The following is a 27,633-nucleotide window of genomic DNA, read 5'->3' on the forward strand; positions in this document are numbered from 1 at the left end:
CTGCTTGGACATTATCTCTGCATTCGTCTATTTGGGCCTTAAGATCTATTAGAGCTGTCTCAGTCCCGTGTTGCGGGCGGAATCCGGATTGGCAGGTTCCAAGTAGGTGGTTGGATTCTAGGAAGTTTTGTATTTGCTTGTAAGCCACTTTGTCTAGAATTTTTAGAAGAAAGGGCACAGTTGTGATGGGCCTGAAGTTTGTAGGAATGGCAGGGTCGAGGGTTTGTTTCTTTAGTAGTGGCAGTACCCAAGACTCTTTTAGGTTATTCGGTACTGTGCCTGTGGTAAAGGAGGAGTTGATAAGTTTGGTTATAAATGGCGATAGTTCTCTCCCAGCATCCTTGATAAGTTGTGCTGGGCATTGGTCGCCTTTGCAGTTGGACGGTTTAAGTCCCAGAATGAATTTTTCTACCTCAATGGTCGATACCTTAGAAAAGCAGAATCGGGCTTCTTGATTAGGCTGTGGTGGTGGCGCTAAGCTCTGAGGGATGTGAGGCGTTAGGGATGCCTTCTTGAGAGCAATTTTAGTTTGTAAATTAGCTACTTTATTTGTTAAGGCAAGTTGTATACTAGAGCACCATTTTTTGTCCTTGGTGCAGTTTTCTTGAGGTACAACAGGAGTTTCCAGTTCGTTCAGAATGCTGAACAGTTCTCTGGCACTAGATTTCGATTTAGATATTCTAGTATTATAAGTTTCCTGTTTGGCTAATAGAATTTCTTTCTTGTATTGGGAAGAGGCTTTAGAGAGGTTGAGTTTATTTTCGACTGATGGGGAGAGTCTCCAAATGGTTTCAAGTTTTATTTTGGTCAGCCTGAGATTTTTTAGATGAGGCGTGAACCATGAGTTAAGGTGTTTTTTCGGTTTGCTATTTCTTAGTTTGAGCGGAGCTATGTGGTCGAGGGCTGAGTTCATAGCTTCATTATAATGTTCAACTAACACATTAGGGTCCATAATGTCTGGTAGTGAGTTCAGTTTAGGTATTATGATGGGCATCAGATTTTCCGCTGTCATGAGTTTTTGGTTCCTCGTAGGCAAGGGTGGTGCAAGTGAGGACTGTGCAGTAGCAGGGTTGGTCGTCACTGTGAATAATAGCAGGTGGTGGTCAGTCCAGATCTGAGGCACGGAATCTGTGATATTTACTTCGCAATTATGTTCTGCTATCCAATCAAGGATACAACCTTTATTGTGGGTGGGTAATTTAACTCTCTGGGAGAATCCCAGCTCTTTCAGGGTCAGGGCAATCGCTGTAGATTGGATATCCTTAGTGTCATTATAGCCTAGATTGAAGTCCCCTAGCACTATTGTTTGGGATGTATTTTTTAGGTTATTGGACAGGGATGACGAAATGTCCTCAGCGAAGGTTCCAATAGGACCTGGTGGTCTGTAGATAAGGATGATGTTTAGAGTTTGGGAGTTAGCAATGGCTATTTTGACCGTGAGGTATTCACAGGATTTCATAGTGGTGGTTGTGACAATTCTCATATCTAGGCTGATCTTAGCTATGATTGCTAGGCCTCCACCTCGGAGATATGTCTGTCCGCTCGTAGAATTGTATAGTTGTCTGGGACTGCTAATGATAGGGCAGGGCCTGCCGCATCATGTAGCCAGGATTCTGAGATGGCCAGGAAGTCTAGGTTGTCTGTGAGAATGATATCTGATATCTCTGTTGCATGTGCGACTAGAGACCTGGCGTTTATAAGCACTCCTTTGAGATAAGGTTTGTGGTTTTCTAAGTTAGGGCAGGTAGTATTATGACTATCTTTAGCGGTCTGGTTTGGTCTGTAGAAGCGCCATATTGGTGAGGGCTGCATGAGGAAAGTGGACGGTGGACGCTGGAGCACCTCTGTGTGCTAGGTTGCTCTGGGAGCTGGATGTGTGTACCTACCATGGTGAAGGGGCAGCAGCACCAGCAGAAGCTGGAACCATGTTTGAGAGGTAAAAGTAGGCCATCTTGACAGACGCAGCAGCTTGTGGGCAACACCATGGGAGCCATCAGGACAGAAAGCTCCATCACTATGGAGAAGCTGCTGGAGGCAATTCAGATGTCCAGGACTTCACTGGAACAGAAGGTTCAGACGGTGGGAGGTGAGGTATCCGCAAGAAAGTCTCTGAGAGAGTCACAGAAGCGAGTGGGGAAAGTGGAGGATATGGTCTTGGTGCTACAGGCCAGACTTAATGCTCTCTCTAGGGTGATGAGAACTTTGGAGGAAAGGGCAGAGGATGTGGAGGGGCGCTCGAGGGGGGGCAATGTGAGAATCCTGTGGATTGCAGAGGGGACAGAAGGCCCATGTGTGGAGTTATTCTTGGAAAAACCTATCGATGTGGTTCTCGATTGAGAGGGCACATAAGGTCCCCGGCAGGAGACCACCAGTGGGTGCACCCCTCCAAGGGCCATCATGGCAAAGCTCCTTAATTTTTGGGGTAGGGATGCTATATAACAGAACGCCAAACGTTGCTCTGTCTACAAGGTGGGGAGTTTGAAAATCATCATCTTTTTTAATTTTACCCAAGAGGTGCAGAGGCAGCATAGGCCATATGATGCAGTGCAGAGGAAGCAGCTGAGGGAACTTGGACATAAAAATATGATATTTTATACAGCCAAATTGAAGGTGCTAGCGGAAGGGCGCTCCTTCTTCCACACCCCCACGATGTATGGGAATGGACAGAATCTAGGCCCCCTGGTGGCGATGGTGTCAGCGGCCATGGCAGGGGTGGTGCCGGATTACCCAGATCTAACTTACCTCGACCAATGGCGAGTGTGCTCACTCCCACTTCCAGAGGGAGTGTGTGTGGACATGTTATGTTATTTTGCATTTATATAGCGCCTTATATACCATTGGTATGGTCTGAAGGCGCTGGTAGGTTGAACGCCCTTGGGTATCGAAGTTCAGATCAGTAGAGAGAGTAGAGGGAGTCAGAAGGTGCGTGTGAGCACCGGGTATGTGTGCAGCTCGTGCGGTATTCGTGTAGCAGCTGCTTCTTAGCGGTAGGTGTGGTGGTTGAGAGATCAGGGGTATGTGTTCGTTCTGGCAGGATTTATCCAGACCGGATGTGGCTGCGTTAGGCCTGAGGAGAACGCCTGGCTGGGGGGTGTAACCAGCAGTGTTTACTTAGAGTGATGTGGAGTAAGCGACGGATGTTGGTATGGAAACAGTTATACCGAATGGTGTCATAGTATCTCTGTGTTCTAGCTGAGTGGTGATGTAAGGAGAGAGTAAGCGTGGTGGTGTGATATGATGGGTTATATGCTTTTTCAAACGTTCTCTGCATTCCAGACCATACTATATACGTCACGCAATCTTATGCGCTCCAGTCCGTTCCATGCACTCCTATCCACTCCATACACCCCAGACAGCTCCATACACTCCGGTCCGCTCACACACCCATGCAGCGCACTCCAGTCCGCCTAGCGTACTCCAGTCTACCCCACGCATGCACTCTTGTCTTCCCCACGCATGCACTCCTGTCTGCCCATGCTCTACGCATTCAGCAGTTCTACGTACTCCTCTATTCTACGCACTCATCAGTACGTAGATGTAATCTGTGCTCGTTCATTTTATGTACTCATCCACTCTATGCAACACGTTCGTTCACTCTGGGCGCTCGATCGCTCCAGGCATTCGTTCACTCCAGGCACTCATCCATTTTATGCCCTCCCACGTATTATCCATTTACCTGTTTTACGCACTCACTCACTCTATGCACTCACCCCCACTACACACTCAATCCCCTCTACGCACTCAGTCCCTTCTACGCACTCAATCCCTTCTACGCACTCAATCCCCTCTATGCACTCAATCCCCTCTAGGCACTCATCCCCTCTAGGCACTCATCCCCTCTAGGCACTCATCCCTTCTACGCACTCATCCCCTCTACGCACTCATCCCCTCTACGCACTCATCCCCTCTACGCACTCATCCCCTTTACGCACTTATCCCCTCTACGCACTCATCCAATCTACGCACTCATCCCCTTTATGCACCCATCCCCTTTATGCACCCATCCGCTCCTCGCACCCATCCGCTCCCCCCATTCATCCCGTTCAAGCACTCGTGCTTTTCACGCATTCAGCAGCGATATCATGTTCTATATGTTCATCTCTACATTCATCTGTTCTATACCTTCATCCGCTCCATACACTCATACACTCCATACACTCGTCCGCTCTATCCACTCGTCCCCTTTATCTACTCATCCGCTCAATCCACTCATCCGCTCTATCTACTCATCCGCTCTATACACTCATCCACTCTATACACTCATCCGCTCTATACACTCACCCGTTCTGTACACTCATCCGCTCTATACATTCGCCAGGTCTGTACATTCATGTGATCCAGCGATCTACACACTCTCTGCACTTCTGTATTCATCCGCTATCCACAGTCATGCACTCTACACACTCATCCGCTCCACATATTCATCTTTCTACACGCTCATCCGGTTTACGCACAACCGTTCTGCTCATTCAACTGTTTTACACACTCCTGTGTTCTACTCGCTTCTCTGTATTTACCCACTCATCCATGTTACACGTTCGTCCGCTCTACACATCCAGCCGCTCTTCACACTCATCCGCTCAACATGTTCATCCATTCTATACACTCCTCCGCTCTACATATTCATTTGATTTCCTCACTCATTCGAGCTATATAGTTATTTGTTCTTCCACTCCGGCATTCTTCCACTCAGCCTATTCATCTGATCCACCTGCTTCATCCATTCAAACTATTTCATCCACGCCATTCACTTCGTTCGCTCCTCATGCATAATGTCCATTTCAGGAGTTTAAGTCTCTTTACTGTTTCCGTATGATTTATTTCTTATTAACCACTTCACATTGCTCTGATCTATTTTATTCGGTTAATTGTGATTGTCCTTCTAGTTTATATTAGGGGTTACTAGCTGCCAATTCTCTCATCAGGTAGTTTGTTGGGCTGGTGTCATTGAGATGCTGTTATTCTGTTTGGGTTAGCTTGGTATGGGTTGGTTTTAGGGAAGAGCCAGGTTTTCAGCAGTTTGCGGAAAGACGTTAAATCCTCGGTTAGGCGGATGTGGGGTGGGAGTGAGTTCCATAGCGTGGGGGCCAAGGCTGAGAATGATGATCCGCCTAACCTGACTGAGTTTGTCTTAGGTATGACTAGGAGGCCGGCTGAACTTGATCTTAGGGTGCGTGGGGAGTGATAGGGTTTTAGCTTGTCTTGAAGATATTGAGGTCCGGTTTTATGCAGTGCTCGATGGGAGATGCATAAGGTTTTGAAAGTCACCCTTTGCGCTACAGGAAGCCAGCGCAGCGTATTAAGGGCTGGGGTGATGTGGTCTCTTGGGCCAAGAGCAAGTAGCATTTTGGCTGCCGCGTTTTCTGCCCTTTGGAGTTTATTCAGTTGGTAGGCGTGGATTCCGAGGTATAGAGGTTTGCGTAGTCCAGTCTTGATATAACGATTGATTGGACCGCAGAGAGTCTGTTGGGAAAGGAGAGATATGGAAAGATGCGCCTAAGAGTTTTAAGGTGGTAGTGGCAGGACTTTGAGACATTGTTGACTTGGCGCGAGAGTGTTAGGTCAGAGTCAAGGGTGCATCCAAGATTTCTCACTGAGTTGGAGGGGGTCGGTGAGTTGCCCATGGCGGGTGGCCAGGGTAGTGGGTGCGGAAGAAGTTTGGAGTTGCCACAGACCATGATTTCCGTTTTGGAGGGGTTTAATAGGAGGTGGCTTTGGTCATCCAGAGTTCTATGTCAAGGAGGCAGGAGGCCAAGTCAGGTCAGGAGTTTTAGAATTAGTTGAGTGTCGTCGGCGTAGTTGTAACACAGGATGTTGTGTGAACTAATTATTGGTGGGAGGGTGATCAAGTAGAGATTGAACAGGAGGGCGGATAGGCATGCTCCTTGTGGGACTCCCGTGTCGACCAGACGGGCTTGGGAGGTATAGGTGGAGAGTATCGTTATTTGGTACCTATCTTTGAGGAATGAAGCTATCCATTTAAGAGCGGTTACACGTATTCCTAACGAATGGAGGTGGTCTAGGAGGATTGAGTGGTTGATTGTGTCAAAGGCAGCAGATAGGTCAAGAAGGGTTGGTGCGGCGCATCCCGCAGACTCTGCTGTCATTTTAAGGTCATCCCAGATTGAGGTTAGGGTGGTTTCAGTTCCGTGACGAGCTCTGAAACCTGATTGTGCGGGGTCTAGGAGATTGTTGGCTTCGATAAAGGCATTTAGTTGGGAGTAGGCGGTTCGGTCAATGAGTTTGGCAAGGAACCTGGTGTTTGAGATGGGGCGGTAGTTTTTGGGCTCGAGAGGGTCGAGGGAAGGGTTTTTAATTAGAGGTTTGACATGAACCGTTTTTAATGCGTCGGGAAAGCTACCAGAGGAAAGGGAGGCATTTATGATGGATCTAGCGTGTTCTCCTGCGCAGGTGGAAGCGAAAATTCTTTTGAGGGTTGTGGCTGGGTAAGGGTCTAGCGGAGAGCCAGATGGTTTGCAGGCAGATAGCAGTTTGAGAAATTGCTCCAGTGATAATGGACTAAAGGATTCGAACGTTGGTTGCGTAGTGGTTGCAGCTGGTGGGCAGGTCGGTATGTGGGGAGTATAGCCTGGTGGATGTAAGAGAGCCAGTTTGGTGGCAAGAGTATTTGTTCTTTCGAGAGCTGTGGTGTAAAATTGGAGGGAGAGTGAGTCGCACAGTGATTGTGAGGGGGTCGGGACGGTCGTGGTGCAAGCCGGTTTGGTGAATTCGGAGATGATTTTGTGGAGTTCTTTGCTCGGGTATTTGCAGTTTAGGATTCGGGAGTTGTAGTGGGCTGTTTTTGCTTTCCGAATTTCGGCCTTGTACTGATAGAGGTGTCGGGCCAAGGTGGCCCTGCTCTCCTGGGTTTTGTCTTTCTGCCATTTGCGTTCTAGGTATTTATATATTTGTTTAGTAGTCTTCATCTCAGGAGTGAACCATTTGGGGAGAGGCCACAGCGGGTTGACGATTTGCAAGTGGGTGTGAGCCGCATCAGGGATGCGTTGAGCCATGAGTCAAAGGCGTCAGGGGTTAGTTGTTTATTGAGTTGGCAGGTAGGCGGTGGAGCTTGGAGGAGTGCGTCGGCTATGTCTGGGACGATAATTAGTTTTTTCCAGCATTTGCGTAGATTCGAAGGTTCAGATTCGAGTACGGGAAGGGGGTCGGTGAGCGAATGGCGAACGAGAGAATGAAGTGATCGGACCAGATGATAGGGGTGGGGGGGGGGTTAAATGAATCTGGGTGTTTGAGCTGAAGATGCAATCAAGAGTGTGTCCTTTATAGTGAGTCGGGCCTTTTATGTGGGGATGGAGTTTAATTGCGTCTAAGCCGTCAACCAGAGATAGGTTGGTGGGGATGTCGAGCCATATGTTGAAGTCTCCAAGAAGGGTGAGGTTGGGATGGTTTAGTTGAAGGGTGGCAATAGAGTCGCAGAGGTTGTTTGCAAATTGTCTATCGTAGCCAGGGGACCTGTAGATTATTAGGAAGCTGTGTGAGAGCGACGGGGAGAGGGATAGTTTAACGAGGAGAGCTTCACAAGAAGGAATGGAAGGTTGGTTGTCGAGGATTGAGGCGTGGAAGAGAGACTTGTAGACGAATGCTACTCCCCCTCCTCTGGAGGGACAGTTCAGTGGGATGAGGGAGTAGTCAGGGGGGAAGGCTTCATTAGCGATTGGGGCGAAGTCGTCAGAGAACCAAGTTTCGGTGATGAAAACCAAGTCTGGTTTGCCACAGGCGAGGAGGTCAAAGATGCAATGTCTGTTTTTTGCTACGGATCGGGCATTAAATAGATGCAGTTCACATCGGCAGGCGAGGTTGGTCTCAGAGCTGGAGCGGAAGGGAGTGGTGGTGGTGGAGAGAGTGGAAGCTGGGGAGGGAGAGGGGTAGGGTGGGTGATGATCGATGGGAATAGTGGGCGAGCAGAAGTATTGGCGGGCTTCGGGCGGGATTGGGTGGCTGCATGTGTTAGGACAGGCTTGTCCAACCTTTTTGAATGTGGGGCCGAAGCATTAACTTTTTGTCACCCAGTGGGCCGGCGAGCCAAAAGTCAACAACCTCACCCAAAGCAGTATATTAAAAAGCGATATTGTGTGACCTTTGACACAATAGCATCACAGGCAGTGATAGCCATGCAGTCCCAAGGATAGCTTTTGGTGTCATGGGCAGTGATCAAAGGTTAGTTGCTTGTGATTTCTTTCAGTGTCTATGTGTTAATATTTTTCTGAAATAGTGGGGGCGACCGAGGGTAGCGAGGGAGCTACAAGGTTCTAGGGAGGGTTCGGGGGGGTTCCCCCCCAAGAATTTTTTTTCAAATATGGGGTTGAAATGGTGCATTTTACAGCAGAAAAGGTGACCAAAAAGCCATAAGTGTACAATCAGTTCTAAAGGGGAACATGAAAATTCCATGTCACCAACAGCAGAAAAGAACATTTTACAACACAACACATTTTAATGATCAATGTGTCCACAGTGTAAGACAGCACTGCCACTTAACACATTGTCATGCTGGTTGTACCCAAAATATGCCTCTGTAGCAACATGTCTATGCTGGCTGTTCCCAATTTAGGCCAGCATTGTCCTGTACAAAGCATGATTGATGCTGCCTGAGCATGTGCAGTGTGCCCAATACATATGGCAGCTTATCTCTGTAATACACATTACTTCTGTGGTGATGAAAGAAGCATAATTCAATTCAAAAGATAAAATGTGGAAAAGCGATCACCCAAAGGTGAACCTAATTGAAGAAATGCAATGTGAGCACAATCTAAAAGTATGCAACCTAGCAGGCCTAGTGCACACTTTACCTTTTCTTTCACCAATAAATCGGGGGGGGGGAGCGCGAACACAGTCCCCCACTACCAGAAATAATGCAGTCGTGTATCCCGCATTTGGGAACATAGCAGGGGTCAGCAAATCCGATGTGCAATGGGTAAGCCTCACCCTGGGAGATCTGCCCTTGAGATCATATTCTCCCCTGCCAGCTAAGTATGAGTTGCATGCAAGAGGGCAGGGGTTGGGTCAGTTCTGGGAAGCCCCGCTAAGCGAGGGTGAGAAGGCAGGCCCTGACCCAGCCCCAAACCCCCAATCCCCGGAAGCTCTGAGCGTCTGCAGAGCTGCCTGTCCCGCGTGTAGGGGGAAGCTCCAGCAGGCAGAGCCCAGCAGAAGAGCAGATTGTAGCGCAGTTCCTTTCTCCCATCAGGTGCTGCTCGGCCCGAGATTTGTATAAATAGCAGGATGGCTTGAGCAGGCCTGTTGCAGTCTGCCCAATGGCAATTTCGCCAAACATTTTTTTGTCGCATTTTTTTACGCTTTTTTACCAAAAAAATATAGATGGTAATTTTGGGTAAGGTATATAGAATGTGAGGGTGCAGGGGTTCTGCCACCGGTTTTTGTGGTAAAAAAAGCAATAAAATTGACCCAAATGAATGTGGCAAAATTGGCATTCGCCATAAAAAAGGCAGAGAAAGTTTATTGATACGATTATTTATGTGTCCACAGGTCAATCACAGCATGGCTGGGATTTGTAAGGGGGCCATGGTGATTGAATCGGGTTTACTGGTGAAAGGATGGTGATCCAGCACAGAGCGGCTCCTTTTGTGCCAATGTTTCCAAGTCTCCCCCCAAAAATATTGTGACTGATGATGCTGATAGCAGTCTAGTATAGTGAGTATGCGCTCAGAATTCTCATTCGTCTTGTTCTTTTATGTGTCCCGAATAGAGCACAGAGTAGTTTTGCGCACAGGCACATTTAAACATTTTTTTTTTTTTTTTGTACTCAAGCATTGTCCAACATACGGCCTGGCATGCCACATAAAATGGCTTGGCGGGCCGCATTGTGGCCCACGGGCCGTACGTTGGACAACCTTGTGTTAGGATGATCCTGTCTGGCTCGGGGGATTTGAAGGTGGGGAGTGGGCGGTTAGGAGTTTCAGTTGCAGTTGGAGAGAAATCGAGGGAGAAGGGTTTCAGGAAGGGTGAAGCTACGGGGGAAAGAGTTGAGTGGGGGAATGAGGTGGTGGGTCGGGACAGTGGAGGCGAAGAGTGCTGAGAGATTGAGGGGGACCAGGTATGTTTCCTCTTTAGTTTCTTTGCTGCGATTGGAGTGTGAGAGAGGGTAGGGGGGTCAGAGGGGGAGAGGGATGCGGCTTCGGTTCTTGCTAGGGCTAGGCGTGCAGTTTTTAGGGAGGGGAAAGGCTGCGGTCGGTGGGGGAAGGTGGCAGGGGTTTGAGGGCAAGGTGGGGGGTGGATGATTGCAGGGCGGGGTGTGCTAGGTATGATAGTGAGGGGAGTGGGCATGGTTAACGTTGGCTGGTCGGTGGTGGGGTTCTGGGGAGGAGTGGTCTTAGGGTGGTTGGCTCACCATCGTGCCCCTCTGGCTTGGTGTTTGGAGAGGGGAATGGCAGGGAGTGCGATGGACGGTGGAGTGATTTGGGGTGGGGGGGACAGGAGGGAAGGCAGATCAGGGAGTGGGGGCGGTCCACAGAGGTTGTTTCCGACGAGCTCTGGTGGAGTGGGTGCACTCATGCTTGGTACGAGCTTTTAGGTGGATTTAGGAGGGCTTTCTAACTGTAGTTCTACATTCAGTGGGGGTACGTTTTAGGCACACTTCCAAGTTCAATTGCACAGGGATGATACTAGGCTATTAGGAGCACTTCTAGATTCAAATGTACACAGAGATGATATTAGGCTATTAGGTACTATTAGGTACACTTCTAAATTCAACTGTACACAGAGATGATATTGGGTCTACCTCTAGATTCAATTTTGTATAGAGGGGACATTAGATTATTAGGTACAGTTCTAGATTCTACATTACACTGATATACTATTTGGTATACTAATAGGATTAATTAAGATAATTAGGCACGCTTCTTAACCTTAGTGGTGTCGTGCAAACTTCTAAGTTGAACTAAGCGGAGAGAGACTATTCTGGACACTAGTCAGTTCAAATAGGGCACGACAATCGGCGCACTTCTCCCAATTCAACTTTATACAGGGAGGGTATTAGGCATGAATCTAAATCAACTTTGGACAGAGAGGTTATTAGGGGGATTAGTTGGTTCAGCCCGGCACGGTATTAGATTATTAGGATATTGGGCACACTTCTAAATTCCACTTTCGCAGAGAGTCTATTGGGCACACTTCTGCATTCAACTTTCACATAGCAGCTGTTCAGCGCACTTCTAAATTCAACTTTCAGAGAGGCTATTGGGCACACTTCTAGATTCCACTTTCGCAGAGAGTCTATTGGGCACACTTCTGCATTCAACTTTCACATAGAAGCTGTTCAGCGCACTTCTAAATTCAACTTTCAGAAAGGCTACTGAGCACACTTCTAAATTCAACTTTTCACATAGAGGCTATTGAGCACACTTCTGCATTCAACTTTCACATAGAAGTTGTTCAGCGCACTTCTAAATTCAACTTTCACAGAGAGGCTACTGGGCACACTTCTAGTTTCAGCTTCTAAATGTATTTCTAAATTCAACTTTCAATGAGCGGCTATTGGGCGCTCTTCAAATTCAACTTTCACAGAGAGGCAATTGGGCAAACTTCTAAATTGAGCTTTCACACGGAGGCTGTTAGGCACATTTCTAAATGCAACTTCTAAATGTAATTCTAAATTCAACTTTCACAACGTGGCTATTGGGCACCCTTCTAAATGCAACTTTCACAGACAGGCTATTGGGCACACTTCTAAATTCACAGAGAGGCTATTGGGAGAACTTCTAAATGCAACTTTTCACAGAGTGGCTGTTGGGAACACTTCTAAATTCACAGAGAGGCTATTGGGCGCACTTCTAAATTCCCAGAGAGGCTATTGGGCACACTTCTAAATGCAACTTTTCACAGAGTGGCTGTTGGGCACACTTCTAAATGCAACTTTCACAGCGAGGTTATTAGGGACACTTCAAATTCACGGAGAGGCTATTGGGCACACTTCCAAGTGCAACTTTCACAGAGAGGTCATTGGGAACACTTTAAATTCACAGAGAGGCTATTATGCACACTTCTAAATTCACAGAGAGGCTATTGGGCACACTTCTAAATGCAACTTTCACAGGTAGGCTGTTGGGCAAGCTTTTAAATGAATTTTCACAGAGAGGCTATTGGGCACACTTCTAAATGTAACTTTCACAGAGAGGCTAATGGGAACACTTTAAATTCACAGAGAGGCTATTGAGCACACTTCTAAATTCACAGAGAGGCTATTGGGCACACTTCTAAATGCAACTTTCACAGAAAGACTATTGGGCACAGTTCCAAGTGCAACTTTCACAGGGAGGCTATTGGGCACACTTCTAAATGCAACTTTCACAAAGAGGTTATTGGGCACACTTCTAAATGCAACTTTCACAGCGAGGCTATTGGGCACACTATAAATTCACGGGGATGCTATTGGGCACCGTTCCAAGTGCAACTTTTACAGGGAGGCTATTGAGCACACCTCTAAATGAAACATGGATGGTGGCCTGATCTTGGATGACAGTACCCGAACCAGGGAGGATGATAGTGAATTGGACAATGCCGCAGTGGACCTACAGAGCTGAATCCGTGTGGGTCCTGGATAGGTGGACTAGGAATTGATGGGGCTGATGCCTCAGAGGGACTGCTGGTTGTGGGGGACACTGAGGGAATGTGGGACTGATTGATTGAATGTGGTTGATTGAAGAGAGTGATGGGGAGGCCGATAGGTTGTGGAGGGTTCTGGATTTGCTGCAAGCCTTGTAGCAGGTGTGATGGAGCCCGTCTGGGGGAGCTAGGGCTGTGTTAGTTGCTATATGTGGTGATGGGGAAGGTTTTCTTTCATTTGCGGCAAAGTTCGACTAACCTTAATGTTCTGCCTCTGACCTGATTGGTGGCCTCTGGCCTGAGCCTGAGCCTGGTTGAAGGGAATGGAATCTTTGCTGGATTTAATTTTTTATTTTAAAGTGTTTCAATGTTTCTATGGCAACTTCTATGGAAACAAGGGAGGAGTTGACTGTGAGTGGGAGACCTCATGGTTGGAGGAAGCCGAGTTGCCCAGGCTGTCCACAAAGCAAGATGAGGCGTTGGGGGACGTGGTTAACATAGAGGTGGTGGAGGGGGCGATAGATGGTCCGAGTCTGGGTAAGACCCGAGGGTGGATGGATTAACAGTGGAGGTGTACAGGCAGTATAAGGATTTGTTGGCTGCTAAACTTCTGGAGGTCTTTTTGGAAGCCAAGGAACTGGATTTACTTCCGGACACCATGATGGAGGCATTGGTGGCTTTTCTCCCTAAAGCAGGGTGAGACGGGAGGGGCTGTGCCTCATATAGGCCCTTATACATGATTAATGTGGATGTGAAAATCCTTTGTAAAATACTGGCTGGCTGATTGACCCTGCTGATGCAGGGACTGGTGCATTTGGATCAGACAGGGTTTATCCAGGGTAGAAGGAGCATGCAGAATTTGAGAAGGCTGTTCCTGGTTCTGGATAAATATAGGTATGCGGTCAGTTTAGACTCCTGCAAAGCCTTTGACACAGTGTGATGGAACTTCGAAAAGATGGTATTGGCCAAAATTGGTTTGGACCCCAGATTATTGGAAGGGTGAGGTTTTAATATGAGGGCTCGCTTTCAAGGGTCCAGGGGAATAAGGCTATTTCTAGTTACTGGTGGGTGCATAGGCATAGAGGTACGTGACAGGGGTGTCTGCTGTAACCTTTGATCTTTGAGCTGGTCATAGAAATGCTGGCACAGGTAATTCACAGGAGGCATGCAGGGAAGTGACTGCCAATGGGGGGTGAGGGGTGGCATTGCTTTTTCCTGTATGCGGATGATGTCCTTTTGTATGCTCGTGATCTGGTGGTTAATCTGGGGCGGGTTCTGGCCTCGGTGGCCGATTTTGGGGCATTATCACGATTGGTGGTTAATCACTCTAAGTCAGTGATATACACCATACCGACGGGGCTGAGGGATGAGCTTGGGCATCTGCAGATGGACATCCCAAGGGGTGGATTCAAATATCTTGGCATTTGGGTGAGTGCAGACTAGGAGTGGGTGCATCAGCACAATATTGAGTAGGCTGTCGCAGCCTTTGGTAAAGCGGATTATTGATTTCTGGGTAAAGTTCCCTCTGTCCATGATGGGGCGAATGGCATTTGTGAAAATTGTAGCCTTACTGCAATTACTGTATGTATTCCAGATGAGGCCCATGCGGTCCCGGCGAAGTGCTTCCGGGCACTGACAAAGCTGTTGCGGAATAGAGAAAACCTGAAGATTACCTACAGCCGCCATCTGGGCAGGGATGTATTAGAGTGACTGATTTTAGGTCTTATTACTGGGCTACAGCGCTCCAACATATGGTGGATTTGTTTGATCGCTGGCAGAAGGACATACACACACACTGATTGGATTGCAGTAGAATGTGCTCCGTGACCCCTGTTGAGCTGCTGGTGCCTAGGTGCGAGGACCTGAGATGCTTCCTTCACCAATTGGCACCATTGTGCGCATCTGGTGGCAGGCCATGAAAATTAAGGGGCAGAGGTTACCTTTACTGCCGGCAATGAAATATTGATGATTAGCAGGCTGGGCCATGTTTTCAAGGGGAGGGCCTGGCACAGCATGGTCCAGTAGCAGCGTGGATGATTAGTTGGGGGGTGGGGGGGGTGTTCTATAGTGGGAACAGGGCTGTCGTGTTTCAAGAATTCCGGATGACGCATCCCAGTGTTCGTCCTAATTTTTTTGATTTTGCAAGACTGATGGCTGGGATCAGGGCACTGTGGCAGAGGTACCCTGCAAAGTGTTAATGGTGTTAATGCAGCACTAATGCGATTGGTAGACAGTGGTAGGAAAGTTTCAGAGATGTATGCTGCTGACAGAAGGTAAATGGACACTACTCCGGCAAAGGTGAAGCTGAAGTGAGAGGGAGACATAGGGGAACCCGATAACCTCTGCAGAGTGGAGTAGGGTGTTTGCGAGCGCGAAACAAGTATCCAGGAATGTAAGGTTCTAGTGGATGTAATGTAAGCTGGTCATGCAGGCTTAGATCATCTTGGTTGTAGTGGCTAAAATCACACCCGGCACAGATCCCACTTGTTGGAGGTGTCAAGAGGAATGTGGGGCTGGGCCTGCATACGTGGTGGGAGTGTGGCGTGGTGAAGTGATTTTGGGACCGAGTCCTGGGGGTGCTCTTGGAGCTGAAGGGGGTTACGTTCTGGTCGACAGTAAAACAATGCCTACGGGGGATCCTCCCAAAGAAGAAAGGCAGGCGTAATAAAATGTTTGATAAGGCATTGTCGTTGGGGCTGATCTTAGCCAAACGGATGATTGCAATGGCCTGGAAAGCTCTGAAGGAGCCCCTGTTTATTAATTGGCTGAGGGATGTACGGAAGTGGGTGACGGCCAAACTAGACTCGGCCGATAATTGGAGGGGCAATGGGGAGGGGCCTGAACAATATGGCGTCTGGCATGAAATCTGGGATGAGCTGCAGGCACGGTGGGATGTGAGACCTCCCTAAATGGCATGTTGTATGGGGAAGAAAGGAGGACACTTAGGAGGCCATCAAAGCGTAGTTTGCAATGGCCTGAGGAAGGATGGAGATTGCGGGGCCTGTAAGAGAGTGCAGGGTGCTCAGGGCCCACCTTCTCAATAGTGGGGTATAGGGCTGATCATGATGGTTGGTGAGTGCAGGAATTTACTGGAGGGATTTCCCTTGTGAACAGTTGTTTTCCGGTCAACCAGTGGTAACGTATGGTTGGGGAAATGGTATGGCAGGGTGCCTGGATGGCAGGGTTGGTCACGACGTGTGGCCATTTGGGGATGATGGAGTGGTTAAGAAGGGGGTAATTAGTCTGTATATATACGACTGGATTTTGGTGTGTATCATTGTGGCCAACAGCCCGTGTTTGAGGTAATAAGAAGTAAAAACTAAAAAGGTTTCAATGGCAGAGGCGAAGACCCTCTGGCCACCAAAAATAAGTCTTTGATCCACAAAATAGGGGGGGGGAGCAAAATGTTGAAGGACCCTAGTATTTTGTACTCTGTTGTTTTTGAATTTTGTTTGTGTTATCTGATGCTCGCCTTGGTCTCCTGCACACAGCTACCAGGAGCCCGCATCCGGCACCCTTACATTGTTTGGCCTTGATTAGGTATCAGACCTAGCTCCAAATTTTAACCCTAAAATACTCAGCCCTTTCCCACCCCCATGACTGCAAATATGCCTTTCCTTTAACTTGAGTGGCTTTAAATGCCCCGTGTCTTAGGCCCTCATCCCTGGCCTAACCTTGGCGCTCAACCCGGCAGCTCTCCTCCATTTAAGGATGTCCCATCATGGCCCTGTTCCTAAAGGCCTCCATGCACTTGACAAAACTCAGTCCCCTTCAGTCGTCCTTTAGGTTCTGTCCTCCTTCCTTCTATAGTTTCACCTCCCTCTTTTCTTTGTCTCTCTCTTTTCCCCCTTCATGCATTTCCCTCTTTTCTCTCAGTTTCCTCCAGGCCGCTATCCTCCTCCTTCATGCCGCCTCTTTTGATATCCTCCTCCTCAACTCCCACTAACATGTCCTCCTCCCGATCTCCAACTTCCTCTGTTTCTCCTTTCCTCTCCTTCAACCTGTCTCTTCACCCTGCTCATACTTTTACTATGTTCCCCTCTCTCTGCAACTACAATCTGTCTCCTTTCTCTCACACTCTTCCCCTTTTTATATCCAAAGGGGTGAATAACTGGCCATGAAATTGCTAAATGAACAACCAATGTGTGTTGAGAGTGGGGCCTGTGATTGTTTTGGGATAACTGCATGTTCCATTCTACCTATAATGTAACCTTGATTGCAACTGTATGACAAACCAAAACTGTAACCAAAAAGGAGATTGTGGGCCCTAGAGGTGGAACCGACCTTGCTAAGCTCTAGTTTAGTAAGTCTTTCTTTTGTTATATTGGTGGCAAGGTCACAGGTTTGTGTTGAGGTGTAGCCCACACCTCATTTGTTTAGTAGAGAGAAGGGGGGGTTGACCTGGATACCTCACATCTGTTAATTTCAAGAAATGGATTTTCCACCAGTTGTCTCACGTTTGTGCTCAGTTGCAAGAGGGTTTGTTTATTTGATCTAGTTAGATTGAAGACACCTCTTATAGATACAGTGGGGGCTCTTATGTCCCCATGTGGTCGGCCGACACGTGTTTCGACCCGTAGGTCCTTTTCAAGGCTGATACATGTTCAAAACCGCATACAGTGACATTTTGTGTTTTATGTGACATTTTAGGTGACACGGTACACATTAAGTTTTGCAAGGTGCATGGTGTGGGGCGGAAAGAAGTGTAGAGTGATAACATAAACCATAAGTGTACACATATTGTTTAGTTCAATCATTATGAATGTGGCGGAGAGAAAAGGAGGAGAGAGGGAGAAAGGGAAGAAAGCAAGATAAGCATGAATTCTAGATGAGGTTCAGGATTGTGGTATGGGTGGATCTGATGTCCTCTTACCTATGTGATGCGGTCCGGAGCCCCCTATGGGGTCCTGGTTTGATTGCGTGAGTTCCTGTGATTACAAATGGCTCTTATTGGGGCCTGTAATGATGAGCATATATGAGTCTTATGGAACTGCTTGTTTAGATGGCAGGTTTGACTGCTGCCAGTGTATACTGTGTGCTCATGCAGTACCGTGGCCTGGTGGTGTTGCCAGAGTGCCCGGGCGAATAGTAACGGGCTTCCTTATTAATGGTGGCTGGTCCTGATAGGTGATCTCTACGATGTGTGCAGGTGCCTACACTTGCTGGCCCTATGGCTGTGTTACTGGACTGGTTGGCAAGTGTAGTTCGTTCTCTAGTTAGAGTGTGCTCTGTGTGATTATCAGGGAGTGGTTAATATTCAGAGAGAGCTCCTATGTGTTGCAGAGCGTTTGTAAACGGTTAAATTAGGGGTTCTGGTGCTCGTATGGCAATCCGTTCATGGGCGGTTGGATTTGGAGTTCTGGCTGGGGATTCCCAGTCGTGATCAGTGATTGTCATGTGATAATTCCACCGTGTTGTGGGTCCAACTAGGTTGGTGCGCAGCGGTAAGTAATACGTGCGGAATTGGGGGGTGAAGGAGCTAGCATTCTTGTGATGCGCATGGTCCTATGGATCTCTCATGTGATTACTGCACCCCGTTAAGGATCCAATTTATGGTTGTTGCCCGGCGAAAAATGACATATGAGGAAGTGGGTGGTTGATGGAGCTATCATACGTTGTGATCCGCGTGGTCCTATGGTCCTGGGAGGAGGTTGCGCTTACATGGAATTTCATGTTCCTGCGCGTAATGGTGTCCTGCTATCTGTCGCTTGTTGCTCATTAGAGTGATTTTATCAATGTGTTGCCGGAGGTGTGCATGTGTGTGAGGAGACTAGCGGGTCATTCCTCTACCGCGCATGTGCATTGGTGGTTGCCGCTTCGGGAACTCCATTGACTGGCGCATGCGCACGTCGGTGCTGATGCGCTGGTGGGAGTTGTGGTCTGGTATGATCCAGCAAGGAAGCCCACGTATGGTGGGAAGGGGCGGAGGGGGAGTGGGGTGGATAAGCCCCCCACACACAATGGGAGCAGGTATATTATTGGCTGTGGCTGGAAATGTAGGGGCCAAGCATGGGGCTTCTGCAGGTAAAGAATCCGGGGGTGGAGAAGCCAGGATTATTGTGGGGCCATTGGTTATAATATGTTGGTGTGTACTGTTGTGGCAGTCTCTGGTCCGTCAGAGATTGTCTATCTCTGTCATTGGTGGTACGTGTGGGGCTGGATAGCCCGTAATAAGTAGGGGGTCCCAAGGTGGTTACTATGTATTTGGTCCAGTATATTTTGTAAAGGTATCGGGCCCATACTGTCCGGGATTATTTGTATTAGTCAATGCATCGCGTTCCTGATAGTTGTCTTAGTGGTGTGGGAGAGGTGGGGAGTGCTGGTAAGAAGTAATGGTGTATCAGATAGTGAGCATCACAGGAATTCATTATAATCGTGTTCACTATTTAAATCATTTTTCACACATCTATAACGACAAATGATTCTTGCTTTTTCCTGTCGTAGTTTCAGCATTCTATTGCCTCCTCTTGTTCCCATCTTCACTGTTCGTAGTCCAATGAATTGTATCTGACTCTTGTTCTCCAATTGATGATTTTTCTGCCAATGGTTGGCCCGGGCAGTTTGGGGTCCTGTGAGTGGATACTGTTCAGATGTTCCTTATTCTAATCCGCACCTCCCGGATGGTGCTCCCTATGTATATTTTGTCACATACATATATCAGGGCATAGATTACGTACTTAGATCTGAAGTTCAAGTGTTCTGTGATTTTGAACGATGGACAGCCTTTGAATGTTGCACATTGTGTCTATATTGCATGTTTGCACATCGAGCATGTGCCACATTTGGTAAAGCCAATTGGTGTTTGTATGCTGAGCCAGTCTTTTGCCGTAATATTTTTCTAGGATACAAATGATGGGCTCAGTACATTACGTAATGTTGGGGCTCTACTGAAAGACAGGCCTGGATATGGTTTCAGGCAAGGTCTAATGTGCTCGTCCATTAGTAGTAAATTCCAATGTTTGGCTAGTAATCTTTGTATTTTGTAGCTGTCCATGTTGTATCTGGTCACAAATCTAAACGATGTGTCAGTAGTTGTTTTCTTTTTTGGCATGAGTAGTGTCTCCCTTGGTATGGCAGATGTTTTCAGTTTAACCGCTGTAAGGTTTTTGTTGGAATAACCTCAGTTCCTGAATCTTTGATCTAGGAGATCACATTCCTTTTCAAAGTGTTCTTATGTGTTGCAGTTTCTTTTCGCACTGATATATTCGCCTTGTGGGATGTTGTGGATCACACTTTTTTCTGTGGCAGCTGTTTGCATGTAGTACCGAGTTTACCTCGGTAGGATTCCGGTAGGTTTTCGTAATAATTTTGTTTTCCTGAATTATGATTGTTAAGTCCAGGAAATCAATTTGGTCTGTGCTCACATGACTTGTTAATTCTATTCCATAGGTGTTGTGGTTTAGGTAGTCCACATATTGTCTTAGTTCTTCGGATGTCCCTTTCCATATACGGATAAAGTCGTCTATGTAGCGTGACCATTGGACAATTAGGTCAGTGAATCTTGTCTCTCACATAGCATGTTTTCGTTTGTATGAGTGCATAAAGCAATTGGCCAATGCCGCAGCATAGCTTGCTCCCATTGCGATTCCCCTCGTTTGTTTATAGTATTCACCATTGAAGACGAATATGTTGTTGGTCAGTGAGAATTTCAGAAATTCCTTTGTCATTTCCGCTTTTTCGTAGTGCGAAGCAGATTCATTGGTGAGTAGATACCCCAGGCTTGTGATAGCCAGTTCATGGTCTATAGATGTATATAAGGCCTTTACGTCTAGGGTGGCCAGCAAAAAGTTTGGTTCCCATTTTATTTGTGAGAGTATGGCCAAGGTATGCATAGAGTCTCTTAGGTATGTTGGTATCCTAGTGACTAGTGGTTGGATGACGTTGTTGATATATCTTGCAAGCGTTTCTGTCAGTCCTCCTATCCCACTCATGATTGGTCGTCTTTCTGGGATTTGGTCACATTTTTCATCCATTTTTGGCAAGAAGTAGGGGGTGGGCATGATCGGGTAGTCTGTTCTGAGAAAATCATGTTCATCGTCCGTGATAAGTCCTTGTATTTGGTAGTGCTTCAGTAATTCTTGGTGTTCTATCAAAATTCGTTTTGGTGGGTTGTTGATAAGTTTCTCATAACTGCCTGGTGTCTTGAGGTGATTTTCTGCCATTCTGATGTAGTCTGCTTTGTTCATTACAATGGTGTTTCCACGTTTGTCTGCCTCCATTATTATGATGCTTTCTTCGTTGCGTAGTTGTTTTAAGTTGGTAAGTTCTGTCCTGCATAGATTATCTTCATTCACTTGCTTGTGGCATCTCTGGTCTTCTAGTCTATGTAAATCGTTGATGACTGCCTGCTGGAAGCTGTCAATATAATTCTCAGTGAAGAGTTGAGGTGTAAATTTGGATTTGCTTTTAAGATCTGGGATATTCATTGCCACATTTTTAATCCCAAGTTCTCTCATGCCGTCTTTTTTTTAACTTGTGATGTCTTCTTCTAGTATACTCAGTACATGTATATCTTCCAGGACACCTATTGTGAGTGAGCTTGGTTGTGGTATCTCCTCTTGTGGTCTATATATTGTCTGTTTGGTTGCAAAGAATTTGGTTAGTTTTAGTCGACGAGTAAATTTGAAAGATCGATCTGGATATCTACAAAGTTGTTGTTGCTTGAAGGTGAAAAAGAGAGTCCTTTGTTGAGCACTCCGATTTTGACTGTTGTCAGCTCTTTGCAGGATAAGTTCATAACTAAATTTTGTTATTGGTCTGTCCCGTTGCTTTTTGGGACTGTGATTGTGTTCGTCTTTGTTCGATTTCTTCTTCTAGTTCTCTTGCATTGTTTGCCAATTCTTCTGCCTCTCTCTCTTCTGGTTGGGTTCTTGTATCCGTTAGTGGTACTGCGAAATGTACAGTTTTTCTTGTTTGCGGATTGGTGTGATTTGCTTTCTTGTGTCTTTTTTTTGGCTCTAAAAAAGAGAGCTTGGTTGGTTGTTTGTCTGTTGCCTTTTCGCTTTGTTCTGCAGCTTCTTCTTGGTCGCTGTCTATTTCGGAGCTTCCTGGTGAGCTATTTGGCGTGCTTTCCTTTGATTTTGGTAAGTCCTGGTCGTATTTTGCTTGATAGGTAAAAACCCTATCCTCTCTGTAGTCATTGTCATCTTGAAAAAATGTGTCTCATTTTCTCATTTTAACCTCATCCTGGTAGGTTTTGAGGATTTTGTACATTGTTTTGTAATTATTCTCTTTCGTAGTTTCAGGTGCATCGTAATCCTCAATTTCTTTCTTTAGATCTTCAATGAGGATGACAAGTCTTGCATGTTTCCTTTTGGCATGCTCTGTTAGTAGATGTATCATTGTAGTTGAACCCTGTATAAGGTTTGTTTCCCAATCATCAGCAAGATCTGAGTCTTGGGGGTCATCAAAATCTGGGAAGATGAGTATTCTTAGACCTCTTGGGATTTTCTTTTGCTCAGCATATTCTTGAATTGTCGGTTTCTCCCAATATTTGTTTATTTCCTCTCTTGAGAGTTTTTCTAGTCTCATGAATTGCTGTTTCAGGTCCTCTTGTGTATCAGAAACTCTGAAGTCATTGTCTGTGCATCCCCTTGAGGCAAATACTGTTTTGATGTCTTTGTTTCTTGACATCAGGTATTCGGCCATCTTGAGTATAGTTATAGTTTTTTAATGGGGTTTTTCATTCGAGAGCTGGAGCAGTGGTGGGTCCCTAGTGTTTGCCACAAGGAGAACGTGGGCCCTAGAGGTGGAACCGACCTTGCTAAGCTCTAGTTTAGTTAAGTCCGTTTTTTGTTATATTGGTGTCAAGGTCACAGGTTTGTGCTGAGGTGAAGCTACACTTCTTTCCACCCCACACCATGCACCTTGCAAAACGTAATGCGTACCATGTCACCTAAAATGTCATATAAAACACAAAATGTCACTGTATGTGATTTTGAACATGTATCAGCCTTGAAAAGGACCTACGGGTCGAAACACCTGTCCCACTGCATCTATAAGAGGTGTTTTCAATCTAACTAGATCAAACAAACCGTCTTGCAACTGAGCACAAACGTGAGAAAACTGCGTGGAAAATCCATTTCTTGAAATTAACAGATGCGAGGTATCCAGGTTAACCCCCCTTCTCTCTACAACACTGTAACCACCCTTGTATATGTTCCTTGATGCAGTATCACTGTTAGGTTACACGCTCCCTGCAACCATGAGCTAAGTAACTCCTGTAACTAAGACAATTTTATGCAACAGCGCCTCGATGCCCGTGGGCTGCTAGTGCGCTCTACAAATTAAAATAAATAAATAACTGACTACAGATCTCTCAAGTGGCTTTAACAGTGTAGCTGACCCCCATGCAGTTCCACGCACTGACGTTGCAAAATCACTGGCTGCCAGTTTGCAAAAAGATGCTGATTTTCTCTGAAGATTTCCTTTCATGGTCTGTGGGCGTCTCACTCCTCTTGCGGTATGACTTTCTGACTGTAGCATTATGACAGCTCCAGTGCTTTGAGGCAGATTGCAAGCAGCATTCAAGTAACAAACACTTGTTGCACGCATAGACAGGCCCTCGTTACAAGGTTACCAGTGGTAACCTTGGCTTATTAGTTCCGCCACCCGATATCCCGGTAATACTGGGATATTACGGGTGGCGGAGGAACGGTAAGTTCCAATTCCCGTGGAGTCCCATAGTACTCCACGGGAATGGGACACTGAAGCACAAGCACCGTTAGTAAAGGTACCGGTGCTTCAGTGAAAGATCTGCCGGTAGGGGCATGAACTACCGGCAGGTCAGGCCTGCCGGTAGTTCACATCCCCTACTGGCAGACTCAGAGTGACCCGGTCTGGAAAAGGTGGCGGTTACCGTTGTTAACAGGACTTTTTTCTGGACTGCGTCACTCATAATGAGGGCCATAGACTATCAATGCTGTTCGGCTAGTGGAGTCCCATGGTGATGGATCCCGGAGCTGCATCTTCTGTATTCTTCAACCCCCCCACACACCCTTTCAGAATAATATTTATAAGCCTGAGACTGGCAAAGGGCAGCTAACAAAGTTTAGAGCACCTGTCCCCCCAACCCTGGTGGGGGTCTTAAGACAAGATAGAATGACCTTACTCACATGACTGGGGATTAGATGGGGTCCTGAAGGGTACAAATATAACACTTCCAGGACCTACATCAGACACCAGTCCCCTGTCCCCGGGTTCCACCACTCCTCATCCCTCAGTCTCTCCCATGTGACCTCATCAGAGAACACTGTACAACGTTTAAGTGCAAGTGTTGAATGGTTTATACAGAGCTCTAAGATGGGCACAATTATATTCTCAGGTCAGCCGCTGGTCATTACAAAATTGGCAGTTGGAGATTGTAGAGGAGGCAAGCACAAAAAGTCCTGATTCAGAAAGCATTTTTGGGCACAAGTGATTGGAATGCAAAAACACATGTATTTCCCCCATAAATTCTGCACAAAAAACACAAAGGGCATCTGAATATGTACATGACATTTGATGAAAAACATATATTTTTAACCCCAAAAGGTATGGGGAATTTCTACACATTTCAAAGCACATTTTATTTTAGTTAGGCAGGGGGGGTATGAACTGCGACTGTCTCACTTGCATTTCTATCCACCAAAGGACATAAATGCTTTCTTCTAGAGAGGGTATGGAGGGAAGGGGCAATGCAAAATGTAAATAGCATTCAAAAGTGAGGCACATAAAGAGTGAGACCATAGCAGGGGTAGAGTACAAAGGAGAGAACAGATGGTGCTGAAGTTTTAATTTGGGAGCATGGGAGTCTCTCTTCATCTATGCACATTAAAGCAAATTGAGACGTAGATATAGTGAGTTTTCAAGCCTCAGAAATTATGACATGTCGCAGGTTAATCTATGTTCGGGCAGTTTCCCTAAAGTCCTACTGACAGTAAGCTATCACAGTGGTTTGTAGATACCCAGCTCTTAGTATCAGTCCGTACTAACTCAGGACCTTGGTAGAGTCAGGCTTATCTTAAGAGGAAGATGTGAGCTGTAGGTAAGTATACTGAGCCAGGTAGACATGTACATCAAAAAAGCACTTAAACTTATAATTTATATAAAATTATATATTTATTATAGTTACACCAGAATCACTTTAAATACCTAATATGTTTATACTAAAACACTTCGGAATCCGTTAGAATATATTTCAACGGCACATTCACTTTTGTGTTTGTTCGCGGTTACATTTGTTACAACGCTAGAAAGGGAAAAGTCAATGCTATGGTATTATCGGTAATTACGCGCACGTACAGAACTTAGCAGCTTTACAGTAAGACATTTACCCTGAAAACACATCCAAGAAAGTATCTTAAAGCAAGGGAAATGGTTAGTTAGAGTAACACTAGTCTGGTTCAAGGTTCTAGAGAGGGTTTCTAAGCACAGCAAATCTTTTAAGTCCAAAAACGCAACCGTAGCTAAAGGCAGCTCGGGGAGGGCCCAAAGTCTTGGCATGCACCAGAATACGAAGAGTTCCTGTGGATTTCTTCAAGTCTCTAGTCTTTTAGAAGTAGCAAGTTAATAACTTACAATGGAGACCATAAATAGGACTCAATGAAGGGACACAGGTAGCAGAGGGGGTTGGCATGGACACCTCTATGTGCACTCCAATGCTCTAGAGCGACTTTCTGGAATCAGGTAAGCAATAGCTTTTTCTAGAAAGTCACCTAGGTTAGAAGAAAATGTTTGTGCTCCGCGATGTTTCAGCTCTGGACTCGACCTCCAGATTCCTTGTTCTAATGACTGAAGGCAGGATAGTGGATGGGGTCTTTCAGTAGCAGTCTCGAAGGAGGACCTAGGGCACGGCTTTCAACAACTTCTTGGTACAATCTGCGGTTTTGGTGCCTTTTCTGCAGCACCAACCTGGTCAATCTTCTTTGCTTCCTGCAGTCCCATGTTCTGATGAGGGGGTCTGGGTAAATTGGATTGGATCTCTGAAGTGTCCTTGGGGGCTCAGCAAAAATTTGGACTGATTCAGCCTTTCCACGATGATGCATTTGAAATGGGCAGCAGGTCTCCTGGTATTGGGGCTCTGCAGCTCTGGAAACTCCTAGGACCTCGGCAGATGGCTCACTTCAAAGTTAGGAGTCGTCCTCTTCGGAGTTCCTCTATTGCATAGAAAACGGGGTCAGGACAACAGTGGTCTCTTCACAGTGTTCCAAAGGGTCTGAATGTGTCTCTGGTCATCTTCTTCTTCGGTTACTTCAGCTTCCAGTGGTTGACTTGCTTTTCACTCCAGAAGCCTCACCTTTTACAGTTCCAGTACGCACTCCTCTGCAATCTCTGTCAGGTTTCCTTCCCCTATTCAGGCTATTTTCCCTTATTCAAGTTTCTTTCTCATTATTTCTCTTTATTATCCTTTTTTAGATTAGCCTTATTTGGGTGGGAAGTTTTCTATTGTAGTTGGTTTGGCCTTAACTTGCTGATTCAGAATCCTGGTTCTGACCCAAGGCAAAATGGAGTCTCACAGTGACAGCTCTGATTGGTTAGAAGACACTGCAGAACAACAATGAACATTCTAAACTGTCACTCTGTGCCTTTCATCATCTAAACCCCAGCTGAGAGGACGTTGTTTAGTGGCTGCTCCTGCTTTAGACTTGGGCCTGGTGGATTTTATCCTTCAGGCGTTAGCAGTTGAGCGGCTACTTTCTTGGGGGTTCTTGGAGAAGCTATCAGTTGTCAGGAATTCGTTTTTGAAGACAGGAAACTCTGAAGATCCTTATGAATTCGCTCTGGAGATAAGTGACTTTGTTTGTACTGCAGCTCTGTTCATTTTAATGACATTTTCCTTGAAAATTCGTAAAAAGTTATCTTTGTACTTGTACTATTGAACTTCCTGAGTGCGCTTGAACGCTATTTGAAAATACGCGTACTACTTGTAATCTGAAATTATCGTTGGACCTTTGCGCGTGCGAGTGTATTCAACTGCGCGTGTGTTTGCCAGCGCGTGTGCTCCTTAGCGCGAGAATCTGTTCGTCGCGTGAGAATTCAAGAGCGCGTGTGTTTGCCAGCGCGTGTGCTCCTTAGCGCGAGAATATGTTTGTCGCGTGAGAATTCAAGAGCGCGTGTGTTTTCCAGCACGGGTGCTCCTTAGCGCGAGAATCTGTTTGTCGCGTGAGAACTCAAGAGCGCGTTTGTTTTCCAGCGCCGGTGCTCCTAGCGTGAGATTCATTTGTCGCGCGAGAACTTTAAAGCGTGTGTGTTTCCAGCGCGTGAGCTTCCGGACGCGAAAATCTAATTGCCGCGTGAGAACTTTATTGCGCGTGTGATTTCAAGCGCGTGTGCTTCTGCACTTGAACTCAGTTGCGCGTGTGGTTTCTTGCGCGTGTCTTTTTAAACGCGTGTATTCGATCGCGAGTGAACTCATTGCGCGTGGATTATAAGGCGCGTGTGAATAGGCGCGGAAGTTCATCAACACCGAAATTTTTTAGCGCGTGTGTTTTTTCTGCGTGTGTTCTCGTTTGCGTGTGAATTCTACTTTACGTGTTTAGGCTTGCGCGTGTGTTTTCTGCGCGTGGTTTTTGCTTTCCGTGCGCGTGTTCTTCAACGCAGGAAGTTTTCAACGTGAACTTCATCTGTATGGAAATAACCCGCGTGTGAGTTTAACACGTGTTTCTTCAAGAATTCACAAACTCAATGAAATTGTAAATAGTTTGAAAGAAAAGCAAAGAATAAATAAAGACAATTTAACTGGACATCTAGTGCATTTTGGAAAAGAGACAATGAACTAAACTTTCCAGATTTGCCCAAAGTAAGAAGTTGCTGTGAATTTCAAGAGTCTCAAGTAAGAGAGATTTTCAGCTTCTTTACAAGCTTCTCTAAGAAATTTCAAGAGAAGAGCCAGGTATGATTCTTAATTATTAGTTAAGGATTTAAAGTCTTTCCCATTCCTAAGGTTAAGTAAGTAAATAAAGGAATTGTATCTGCTTTTCTTATATCCTCTGCAGCTTCAGCTCTGGTTAGCCTTGACGCAGTCTGCCTGGTGTTGTTTTGTTATCCACTTCCCCCTTTCCCTTTGGGGTGTAGTTTACA

The 27,633-nt window shown here is 46.3% G+C and overlaps 1 protein-coding gene and 1 non-coding gene across 8 annotated transcripts in view; both read right to left on the bottom strand.

The window, feature by feature from the left end:
* Positions 1-27,633, bottom strand: part of SPATA18 (spermatogenesis associated 18) — a 305,326-nt gene that overhangs the window by 172,967 nt on the left and 104,726 nt on the right. The window lies entirely within an intron of this gene.
* LOC138517239 (U1 spliceosomal RNA) lies at positions 8,828-8,989 on the bottom strand. Its single transcript, XR_011282450.1, has one exon. It is a non-coding gene; the product is annotated as a U1 spliceosomal RNA (small nuclear RNA).

Source organism: Ambystoma mexicanum, chromosome 6q, assembly GCF_040938575.1.
Source record: "Ambystoma mexicanum isolate Mex_15411 chromosome 6q, UKY_AmexF1_1, whole genome shotgun sequence".
Classification (NCBI taxonomy): Eukaryota; Metazoa; Chordata; class Amphibia; order Caudata; family Ambystomatidae; genus Ambystoma; species Ambystoma mexicanum.